Genomic DNA, 12,414 nt, shown 5'->3' with positions numbered 1-12,414 from the left:
TCAAAGACCAATTAGAGAAAAAATATCAGAATTGGTTAAACCAGCCTAATGGAACAACTTAAAGAAAAAACAATGTATGTTGGTTCCCCTTCTCGTTTCTTGTCTGGTGCAGAGTCACCACTGGATTCCCACTGCCCACTAGAATGTTCCATATTGTAGTATACAGCCACTAAATTAGCAGTCAAGAACAAGTCCCTTCTCTGCATTTTTTATGAAAACGTTTATCCATCACAGAAACATTAAATACAATAATGCACTTGTTAGAACAATTAAAATACAGACACAAAACAGCTTGAACAGAGTAAGCAAGCTAATTTAACCATTCTACAAACGAATGCCCACATTTAACGTAACATAACAAAACAACATTTACACATTTTCAAATGAGCCTAAACCCATTTCCTGTCTGACAGTGTCGGGAGCAGTGGCTCAGATATCCTACTGGTTGTTCGTCTGGAGGATGTTCAGTGTATCACGCAGCAACAGGTCTTGCAGACGCCACAGTGAGTCTGCCATTGTGGAATGGGCGCCCTTGCTCTTCAGCCAATGGGACGGCAGCCGGCTCTCATGCTCCTTGGTCATTCGCACATCTTTCTTTCGAGCTGCTGAAACATTCCCACATACACAGCACATACATACACAAGGTTATTAGGAAATAGTACATTTATTTCTATTTAACTAGGAAAGTCAGTTAAGAACTAATACTTATTTACAATGATGGCCTACCAAAAGGCCTAAAGGGACAGGGGCCTGGGATTAATAAATACAATATAGGACAAAACACAAATCACAACAAGAGAGACAACACTACATAAAGAGAAACCTAAGACAACAACATAAGGCAGCATCACATGACAACACAGCATGGTAGAAACACAACATGGTACAAATATTATTGGGCAAAGTCTACAGCACAAAGGTCAAGAAGGTAGAGACAACAATACATTATACAAATGCAGCCACAACTCAGTAAGCGTGTCCATGATTGAGTCTTTGAATGAAGAGATTGAGATAAAACTGTCCAGTTTGAGTGCTTGTTGCAGCTTGTTCCAGTCACTAGCTGCAGCGAACTGAAAAGAGGAGCGACCCAGGGATGTGTGTGCTTCGGGGACCTTTAACAGAATGTGACTGGCAGAATGGGTGTTGTATGTGGAGAATGAGGGCTGCAGTAGATATCTCAGAGAGGGGGGGCTAAGAGGGTTTTATAAATAAGCATCAACCAGTGGGCCTTGCGACGGGTTTACAGAGATGACCAGTTTACAGAGGAGTATAGAGTGCAGTGATGTATCCTATAAGGAGCATTGGTGGCAAATCTGATGGCTGAATGGTAAAGAACATCTCGCCGCTCGAGAGCACCCTTACCTGCCGAGCTATAAATTACGTCTCCATAATCTAGCATGGTGGGGTGAAAGAGGAGCAATTACAATAGAGGAAACCAAGTCTAGATTTAACTTTAGCCTGCAGCGTTGATATGTGCTGAGAGAAGGACAGTGCACCGTCTAGCCATACTCCCAAGTACTTGTATGCGGTGACTACCTCAATCTCTAAACCCTCAGAGGTAGTAATAACACCTGTTGGAAGAGGAGCATTCTTCTTACCAAACCATATGACCTTTGTTTTGTAGGTGTTCAGAACAAGGTCAAGGGTATAGAAAGCACACACTGTACATTCATGATACACTATGCAGGCAAGGACAAATTATACTACTGTCTGTATATGTTTTTTCTGTTGTTCAAGAAGGTAATTTACTGATACATCAATCACTGAAATATTGTACAAGTGATTTGTAAATTTGTTGGGGTGTAAATCACTTTCTTTCAGTGATGAGTGTTCACCTGAGAGAGTTTGGTCCCACTTGCTGATGGTGGAGGACTCTGCATTAAGTCCCTCAATGTACTTCAGGTATGCCTCTGAGTGGAGCAGGCGCCTAGGCTTGGTTGGAGGGTCTACAAATAAGGGTGTTGAGGGCTGCTGGAAGGCAGGCTGGCCCTGTCTTGGGTAGGGTGGTGGGGCCTGCTGTCGGGATCAATCATAAAATGAAAACAGTGTCAAGGGCCTCTTTACTCATTCTCAAATACAGATGTGAGTAATAAAATAACAAGCATTTACAGTCTGTGCTGTAAATGCTTCCACTTTATTTTTACTTTATTTTAAATACACTAAATGAATAATAATTATATTTCAAGAAATATCCAATTCTGGGAAATGTGTCTGTAGACTTGTATTTAACCTACCTCCCCACTCGGTGCGAGACTAGTCCATGTGAGCGAATATAGACGCAGTCTCCCACTTTTAGCCAGGTGTCGTTGTAGTAGAGCTGCTCATAGTACTGGCAGCCTGGCTCCCTATTGGTCATGTCCAGGGTTACATCGTCCCTCTCCTACACATACACACACAGTCAGGTTGTCTTTGTTTGCACTCTGTTGGATCACATTTAATCAAAGTCATAGTGGCCATGATTTCCAACCACTCACCTTATCCACAATAGTGTCCACGGCTTTGCCCTCTTCTTGTATCTCTGCAGACTTCTCTTCATCTTGCTTAGGGGAGAACATGGATGCAACACGGATTACAGGCAACAGTATGTCCCGAGGGACAAACCTAACGGAGCTCAGGGGCATGATCCACACCTTGATCTTCTTGGTCTTGGCTGAGTAGCGAGACTCACAGACATACACATCATCTGCCCTGAAGCCCTCTGGGTGAAGCTTAAAGTAGTCCTGGAATCAGTCACAAAACAAAAGCCAAGGTCAATAACATCATGCAATGATTCACTCGAAACGTGTCATGCTTCAACCATATTACAAAGAGCTGAAACATGGAAATAGAAAATAGCTTAGTACCTTGACAAACATGACAACACCTTTTCCCAGTATCATGCTGATGGGAATCTTGTTGAAGTAGTCACTCTTGAAGACTTCCTTCGCCAGGAACTTGCGTGTAGCAAGATGGAATGTTTAATTTGGCCTGTAGAACCAGCAGCCATACAGCCACTTCTCACCTGGAATGTGAAGGGAAGAACACAGAGCAATACTATAAAAAAGGACAGACCAATTGATTCTTCATGTGTGTGTGTGTGATTTTGAAGCAGTCAAAGTGAACTGCAAAATAAATTATTGAATGTCAGACCATTTCCACAACAAAATGAAAGAATAATGCAGCATCACTACTACAGGGTTTGTACAAACAGTGGTAAGTGAAATTTAAGGACTTTCTAGTACTTTCTCAAGCACTAATATTTATTTTCAAGGACCATCAATTTGTAGTATTTCTTATTATGCAATTATTTCTAGTCACCAACAGATGGCAGTTTATCGCCACAACCTTATAAAAATAAACATACTATTTATTCATCACTACCTTAACAGTTCTACTCAATAATATGTGTTTTACTACTTATTTACTACATAAGAGTTATAAGTCAGTACAGATGATGTTGACTTATTTCCTTATATGAACTGTAACTCAGTAAAATCTTTGAAATGGTTGCATGTTGCATTTATATTTTTGTTCAGTGTACATAATAATATTAATTTGTCTTTATACTTAAATTGTCTTTATATTTTGCAAAATGTTTGGTCCCACAGGCTGTCCCAACACATAATGACATGAAAGTGAATTCTGACAGTGTAAAAGGCCCTTAGTTGACTCTAAAATGTTGTATTCTATACCCATTTGAAGAGAAACAGGTTATTAATGTGTTTGATAAGATTAAAGACTCTCTCAGGGTACCCTATTTACATTTTAGGAGACCCAACATGGGTCCCGGACCCCAAGTTTGGGAACCACTATACTACTAACCTCTCTCCCTGCTTGCTTCAATGCTTCCTCTCTCTGTGCATCTCCTTTGCTTCCTTCATTGCAGCCTGTCTCACTACTCTCTGTAAAGAAAAGGTATTTTGTTATGAGAACTTATAGTAGCCCATCTTTTGATTATAGCTAGGTTTTTTATTAATTTAACTAGGCAAGTCAGTTAAGAACAAATTCTTATTTAGAGTGACGGCCTACCCTGGCCAAACCAGGACGATGCTGGGCCAATTGTGCGCCACCATATGGGACTTCCAATCACGTCCAGATGTGATACAGCCTGGAATCGAACCAGGGTCTGTAGTGACGCCTCTAGCACTGAGATGCAGTGCCGTAGACCACTGCACCACTCGGGAGCTTAATTTCAGTCAACTGCTCCTGCTGAGCAGGCTCTGTTCAATGTTAGCCTCTAACGTCATCCTTCTAGCCAGCTAGTTTTTGCTAGCTACACTACCGGTCAAAAGTTTTAGAACACCTACTCATTTAAGGGTTTCTTTATTTTTACTATTTTCTACATTGTCGAATGAAAGTGAAGACATCAAAACGATGAAATAACACATATGGAATCATGAAGTAACCAAAAACGTGTTAAATGAAATATATTTTATATTTGAGATTCTTCAAATAGCCACCCTTTGCCTTGATGACAGCTTTGCACACTCTTGGCATTCTCTCAACCAGCTTCATCTGGAATGCTTTTCCACCAGTCCTGAAGGAGTTCCCGCATGTGCTGAGTACTTGTTGGCTGCTTTTCCTTCAACCTGCGGTACGACCCATCCCAAACCATCTCAATTTGGTTGAGGGTCGGGGGATTGTGGAGGTCAGGTCATCTGATGCAGCACTCCGTCACTCTCCTTCTTGGTAAAATAGCCTTTACACAGCCTGGAGGTGTGTTGGGGCATTGTCCTGTTGAAAAACAAATGACAGTTCCACTAAGCGCAAACCACATGGGATGGCGTATCGCTGCAGAATGCTGTGGTAGTCGTGCTGGTTAAGTGTGCCTTGAATTCTAAATAAATCACAGACAGTGTCACCAACAAAGCACCCCCACACCATCACACCTCCTCCATGCTTAACGGTGGGAAATACACATGCAGAGATCATCCTTTCACCTACTCTGCGTCTCACAAAGACACGGCAGTTGGAACCAATAATCTCAAATTTGGACTTCAGACCAAAGGACAAATTTCCAGCGGTCTGATGTCCATTGCTCGTGTTTCTTGGCCCAAGCAAGTCTCTTCTTATTGGTGTCCTTTAGAAGTGGTTTCTTTGCAGAAATTTGACCATGAAGGCCTGATTCACGCTTTCTCCTCTGAACAGTTGATGTTCTGAAGTGTCTGATATTTGAACTCTGTGAAACATTTATTAGCATGAAATTAGCATGAAATGCAATAAGAAGGAAAGAAATTCCACAAATTAACTTAACAAGGCACACTTGTTAATTGAAATGCATTCCAGGTGACTAGCTCATGAAGCTGGTTGAGAGAATGCCAAGAGTGTGCAAAGCTGTCATCAAGTCAAAGGGTGGCTATTTGAAGAATCTCAAATATATTTTGATTTGTTTAATACTTTTTTGGTTACTACATGATTCCATGTGTGTTATTTCATAGTTTTAATATCTTCACTATTATTCTACAATGTAGAAAATAGTAAAAATAAAGAATAACCCTTGGAATGAGTAGATGTTCTAAAACTGTTGACCGGAAGTATACCTGGCTAATACATTTACATTTACATTTAAGTCATTTAGCAGACGCTCTTATCCAGAGCGACTTACAAATTGATAGCCAGAGCCCTTGAGCTACCTAGCTACCGGGGGAGCAGTCGAACATAAAGAGCATACAGCCCGGCATTTTAGCTATTGATGTGGCGTTTGGTGGCGCCTAATCAGTCAGTAATGAACCTGCCTGGCTTAGTGGCAGTGTGGGTGGAATGAACGAGCTCGCCTGGCAACCAGAGCACGAAACACGTGAGAAAATGAGGTTGCAAAATCAATAAATTTCTCCAATATTTTTCATATTAACATATTTGATCATTTTCTGTTCTCCTCTCATTTTAATTCAAGTACTTTTCAACTTGAGAAAATGTCAGATACTCAAGGTATTCCAGTTCTTGAATTTCAGAGTGCCAAATTCAAGAACTTTAACAGTGGAGGCTGCTGAGGGGAGGACGGCTGATGATAATGTTAATGGAATGGCTTGTGTTTTGATGCATTTGATACCAGCCATTACCACGAGCCCGTCCTCCCCAATTAAGGTGCCACCAACCTCCTGTGAACTTTAAGCACCTTGTTTGAACCGTTTTTCAGTAGTGGATGTGCAAAGGCACTAACCTCCTGCCACAGGCGCTCAATGCAGACGATGTGTGGCTGCAGGTTGGGCTCAGCAGGCTCCACGTACACATAGTCTCCCACATGGTACATGCTGTCCTTGAAGCTACAGTCCTGGCTGGAGGTACCCTGGAGACCAGACTGCCATGCCCCTCCGACAGGGTCCTCACTCTTCTCAGCTTTTGTGGGTTCACAACTCAACTTGGTTAATCAGTAAAAACATGTCATGATTACTATTAGCCCTATAACTGGTGCCACTGGGTAACTATTGTTGCTTTGATTGGTGGAATAGGTATATCTATCTACCCTGCTACAAGTTGCTAGGTTCAGCGTGTCAGAGAGTGCAAACCTTTTTTCTCCTCCTCCCTCTTGAGCTTGTCCTCCTTTATGTACTTGGGTAGTTTCTCCTTCTTCTGCTTCTCCACGTCGTTGGACAGGTGTTTGGAGGTGTAGCTGAGGGCGGGGGTAAGTAGGATTTTGCCATTCTTACACAGCTCATCTCGGACCCGGATAAAAAAACTGCTGCAGCTCTACCGCATCCTCAAAGATCTCAGAGTCCGTCCTGGAGTGACATCACATATACTTTGATCATATTCCAGGGTAATTTCATAGGACTTTCTAACTTAAATGCACAGAAATCAGACCTATGGTTGATATTACCCAAAGATCGCAGAGAGAGAGAAAATAAGAGAACATGGCAAACACTGTTCCCTAATTGTGCCCCACCTGTGCGTGCACCTTCTCTAGCAACTCAAACATGCGATCCTGGAACAAGTCTAGTCTCTTGTAGCGTCCCTGGTCTACATTAGTCCTGATGATCTCAAAGTTGAGCGGCTGTCTGTCGGGGCTGCTGAGGTCAGTAGCAGGTATCTCAACCAGCGAGTCACTGTAGCAACGACCCTCATCGTCCTGATGGCCTAGCACGGAGACAAAGAGGCTGTGGATGAGGTGGGCCACGTCGGGCACATGGGCGTCCTCACCCCCCTCCAGGTCCCGGCGGGTCTCCAGCAGCACACGGTGCAGCACCAGGGTGTCACGGTAGATCAGAGACTCGGACTCATTGTAGGTGCAGGTGTTGTTGAACATCAGCACCAGGTCCTCCACCAGCGCGTCTACATCCTGGTACTTGTTGATCAGCATGTGGTTCTTGACCTTTTCCATGTCCACAGGCCTCTTGATGGCGATGTAGTAGTTGGGCAGCTCGGCGGGCGACGGCAGCCGCAGGAAGATGGTGCTGAGGCGGCAGCCACGCTTGTCTGTGAAGTTCTTCAACGCCTCGTACAGCTCGTTCAGCTTCTGCTGCAGGGGGGTCAGGAACTTGGACTTCTTCGGGATAATGCCACTCTTCCCTGGATTTACAGAGGGTGTGTGTGTATTAGCAATTTGGGGATAAAGTGATAATGTGAAACGACTAGGCTAGAATGACATCCATATACTGGATCTGAATGATTTAAGACAAATTGGATCGTCAGCAACATACTTATTTTCAACTTTGGTGACGTCATGTCATCGTCATCAAGCGTTGGGACAAGATCCCTCCATTTGCCCTTCATGATTTTCTCCAGGATGTTGGAATCGTTATAGACCTGGATCAACATCAAGTAGTCCGTGGTGAAACTGAGGGGCATTTAGAGAAAAATACATACACTGCATGGCCAAAAGTATGTGGACACCTGTTTGCACTGAATATCTCATTCTAATCTTGACAAACCATTTCTGTATTGACCTCGCTTTGTGCACGGAGTCACTGTCAAGCTGAAACAGGAAAGGGCCTTCCCCAAACTGTTGCCACAAAGTCAAACGCACAGAATCGTCTAGAATTTCATTGTATGCTGTAGTGTTAAGATATCCCTTCACTGGAACTAAGGGGCCTAGCCCGAACCACGAAAAACAACTCCAGACCATTATTCTTCATCCAAACATTACACTTGGCACTATGCATTTGGGCAGGTAGCGTTTTCTTGGCATCTGCCAAACCCAGATTTGTCCGTCGTATTGCCAGATGGTGAAGCGCGATGTATCACTCCAGAGTCCAATGGCGGCGAGCTTTACACCACTGCAGCCAACGCTTGGCATTGCGCATGGTGATCTTAGGCTTGTGTGCGGCTGCTCGACCATGGAAAACCATTTAGTGAAGCTCCCGACTAACAGTTCTTGTGCTGACATTGCTTCCAGAGGCAATTCGGAACTCGATAGTGAGTGTTGCAACCGAGAACAGCCCATTTTTACGAGCTGTGCGCTTCAGCACTCGGCAGTCCCGTTCTGTGAGCTTGTGTGGCCTACCACTTCACAGTTGAGCAGTTGTTGCTCCTAGACGTTTCCACTTCACAATAACAGCACTTACAGTAGCCGGGGCAGCTTTAACAGGGCAGAAATTTGACGAACTGCACAAAATTAGTGCCCTCACTTGCACAAAAGTAGTGCCCTCCCAAACCTACAAGCCATCATGGTTCGGCAGCTCCAATATTTCATCTTCAGTCTATTTATGAGTAGAACACACAACTATCCACAAAACAATTGATTGCAACTGAGTACAGAACATAGAGAAGACTGCCCAAGACACTACTGGCACAGAGGACAGTGAGACAGACCTAATCAATGCTTAACACCACAGAGACCAGCTTACCTAAGCAGCAGTATCATCTCATTGTAAATTAAATACTTCAGTAATGTTACATACAATAATTAGCATAGGATACTTTACAGTCATACAGATATGGATACACAACTACAGCAGAGCTTGGGTTTGAACTTGAGTTTCAGCATTGGCAGCTCTTGCACCCACTGACCTGCTGAATGTGGTTGAGTTTCAGCACGTGCTTATAGATGGAGGAGTGAGGCATAATGCAGCGCTTGGCATTCTCAAAAATCAGAGTGAGGTCTGCGTCTAGCTGCTCTCATACTCGTTGTTCTTCAATTTGTTCCTGTGTGTGGGGAATTAAGGGTTCTCGTATTTGGGAAGGGATGGGATAGAAATACACTGTACAGCTCATGCCATGTTACGCCACAGCAAAACATACAGCAGCTGATTTAGGAAAATTATTAGGCCTGAATAAAACTTGACAGAGACTATTAAATGGACCATCTTGGAGACCAGATGACATAAATCACACTTGCATTAATTTGTTTCAAATAACCCTTTTTTGTGCAACAACTTTTCAAATCTGCTATTTTTATATTGAGCAGAGATAGAATCTGTTGCAGGGAGATGGGCTGGCTGATCTGCTGGTAGTAGTCTGGGTAGTCATTCCTGGAGGGCAGCTGGAGGAAAGGCTCGGAGATAAGCTGTCCCTGGCTGTTCCTTCCGCCCCGCACAGCCTCGTACAGCTGGAAGATGGGGGTACTCATGTCCATGCTGTGGTGGATGCTCTCTGCCTCCGACTCACCCTCGTCACAGTGGACAGACCCTGGGCAATGAGAGACAATCGAATCAGACAGATGAAGTCTGAAGTCTTCTGACAAACCCTCATATATTAGTATACTTAGTACTGCAATGTCCCTTCTGTTCTTATATGTTCCTTATTTTTTACCAGGTTGATAATGCAGAGCCAGAACAGCTAACAGACCAATGAGACGTACCAGCCAGAATGCCATCGTCATCACTCTCATACTGAAGAACCATGGTAATAGCTGGTCTCCCTGGGTTGACCTTCTGTTCCTGACACACACACACACACACACACGTTTAATTCATGGAAAATCCTTGTAAATATTGCATGTTGTTTGCTCTTACATTATACTTTCTGTTCTGTTTATGGTATTGCTTACTTGATGCGAATGCTGGATTTGATGGGCACAGCATGCTCAATTTCTGTCTTTCTCTGTGAAAAAATATTTCTGATTGTGTTGGCATCCTTAAATAAATAAGAAAGAAAGCATTATAACAAACAAAACTGACATCATAATTCTGACTTAATTCTTAGTTGTAGTACAGCATACCGTAAAAACCTGTGACCCAGGCTCATTGTACATTTTGGCATTCTTGGCCAGGAGATCTATGTCATTTGCCATGGCCCAAATACTTCTGTTGAGGCTCATCTGAGAAAAAAATGACCAGTGATTTATTGTATGCATACCACTTACAGTATATTCAGTCAGATGGTTGGGTAGCATACCTGTATCTGTAACCATTCTATATTAACCATCCTCTGTCCCGTCTCTTGGGTGCTCTTATGAACAGCTCACATAACATCCTTATAAACTCTGATAGTGTTGTACAGTTCATGGCATACTGCAATCTGGAGGCAAAACATAGTAGATGAACACAAAACAATACAGGCAACCATGTTTATGAACACTTATTCAAAAACTACACAACGGTTTGACTTGTGCCTGCTGATTTAGAGTCAAAATTCAATAATTCAATTTGGGTTAAGACATGATCCGAAGGCATAACCACAGAAGTTGAGTACTATATTTGTATTGGAAAGCAATGTTTCTACACAAAAAAAAGGCTTTTAGCTGAACTTCCTGGATCAACAGTGGGAATGTTAGAGGTTCTTCTCCTTTTCCGACCTACTGAAGATGCCGAGGATGACGCTGTCCATCCTCAAAGTCCCTCCCACTGACACTACTAGAGGGGAACGTAGCCCTTCTCCTTTTTGAGCCCATGATGAGTCCAATACCTGGAAAGAAGAAAAAGGCTAAATAACAACAGCATATGAAGTCAATTTAGCTACAAAGTTACAAATATTGCGAGATATTGTATTAACATTCTCATCAAACAGGCTCTAATCATGCTTCGATGCCATTACCTAGAATAGCATGAAGGCCCTGTTCAGTGATCAATTGCAATTACTCCTCACTCGACGACTCTTTACTGTCTGAGATGAGGAGAGCAGTTGGGTGCTGATTTGACAGCTGTCTGGGATAGAGCAGCTGTAGCCACATTTGGGCATTTTATTCAAAATTGCCTGTGTCCCCATTAACACTACTGGCATATGATAACATTCTTGTTTCTCTTTTGTTGCGAGATGACAGAGACGTTGTTGCAGCAGTTTCTTTACAGACAACAATGGTACGTACATCTTGCAGGTTGAATATTAGATACCTGGCTAGCCTCAGCATCAATTACGGCAAGCTAACGTCAGCTAGCTAATGCTACCCATAATCTCCCTAACACACAAAGAGAAAGATGTGAATAAGTAACTAAATATTTAACCACACGGTTGGGTGAATACTCATCGTTTAAACCTGCAGGATCTTAACTCCAGTCTCAAACTAATTATAATATGTAGAAGAGAAAGCAAACCATTCGAGAAAGTTGATCATTTAGAACAAATAAAATGTGTGTGAACGTAGCAGCAGAAGACGCATCCGATCACTTCCGTTATAAACTTAAAAATAAAATATCTGATTGATTCAAATCTGAGTTATTCGAATTATTTTAGACCACAATCTAAAATATTTTATTTTGACTATTTTAGACCACAATGATTAAAATGACATGGACAGGGGAACCTGATACTAGATCTAATTTCGACAGTGTATCCTCAAAAGTCATTTTCTAATTGTTGCTAGCTGTTGCCAGTTGTGTAAACAACATCCAGAATTGCATAAATTACTATGTTTCTTTAAAGAAAAGAAAACGCTGTCTATCATATGTGTAGGCTAATGGCAATGGAAACTAGAGAGCGAAAGCATACTTTTATTTTTTTACTTGCATGGTCTAAAATGTATTGGTCATTTGCTGGAAAATGCATGAGAGGAATCTAAGTTGACAACAAACTTTCAATAAATGAATGGGCAAAACATTCCATTCTGCCATAGGTTATGCTCTGCTTCTATATATAGATGATTCCCAACACCTTTGTCTCCGACCTCTGGTCTTCAGATGTCTGACGAACATCACAGAGAATATGATACCTGTTCAACATCTAGACATCAGTGTAGTATTGTTGTGATAAAACCATATGCACACCACAGATTGATTTGGTTTATGTCCCTTATGCTGTTTGTACCTGAGGTTTGTACCAAGCCTTTGCCTAGACTCGAGAGACGGCTAACGGGCGCTGTTCCGTTAGCCGTTGTTGTTCCGAAAAATCGTCCCTGTTTATACATTAATCATTCTTTCCCAATGATGTGTATAATTATATATGTGTTTGTATACATAATTGGTATTTAATTTCCTTAAAGAAAATTACCGAAAGCAGTGTTTCTACTTGTCACTGATGCCAGATCAGTGATTATTTCAAGACTAAATTAAATATTGTAACGACCCTGGATTTATAAGCGCGGAAATCGACACTCCCGCGCGAACATGCTTTTGCTGCGCAGTC

The 12,414-nt window shown here is 42.3% G+C and overlaps 1 pseudogene; it reads right to left on the bottom strand.

Moving 5' to 3' along the window:
* Positions 1–217: 217 nt before the first annotated feature.
* On the bottom strand, positions 218–11,396 carry LOC124016879 (annotated as a pseudogene).
* Between the last annotated feature and the right edge of the window lie 1,018 nt (positions 11,397–12,414).

This window comes from Oncorhynchus gorbuscha, linkage group LG03 (genome assembly GCF_021184085.1).
Source record: "Oncorhynchus gorbuscha isolate QuinsamMale2020 ecotype Even-year linkage group LG03, OgorEven_v1.0, whole genome shotgun sequence".
In the NCBI taxonomy this organism is placed as follows: Eukaryota; Metazoa; Chordata; class Actinopteri; order Salmoniformes; family Salmonidae; genus Oncorhynchus; species Oncorhynchus gorbuscha.
Note: the sequence above shows the minus strand (reverse complement) of the source record. Positions and strands in the feature narration are given on the sequence as shown.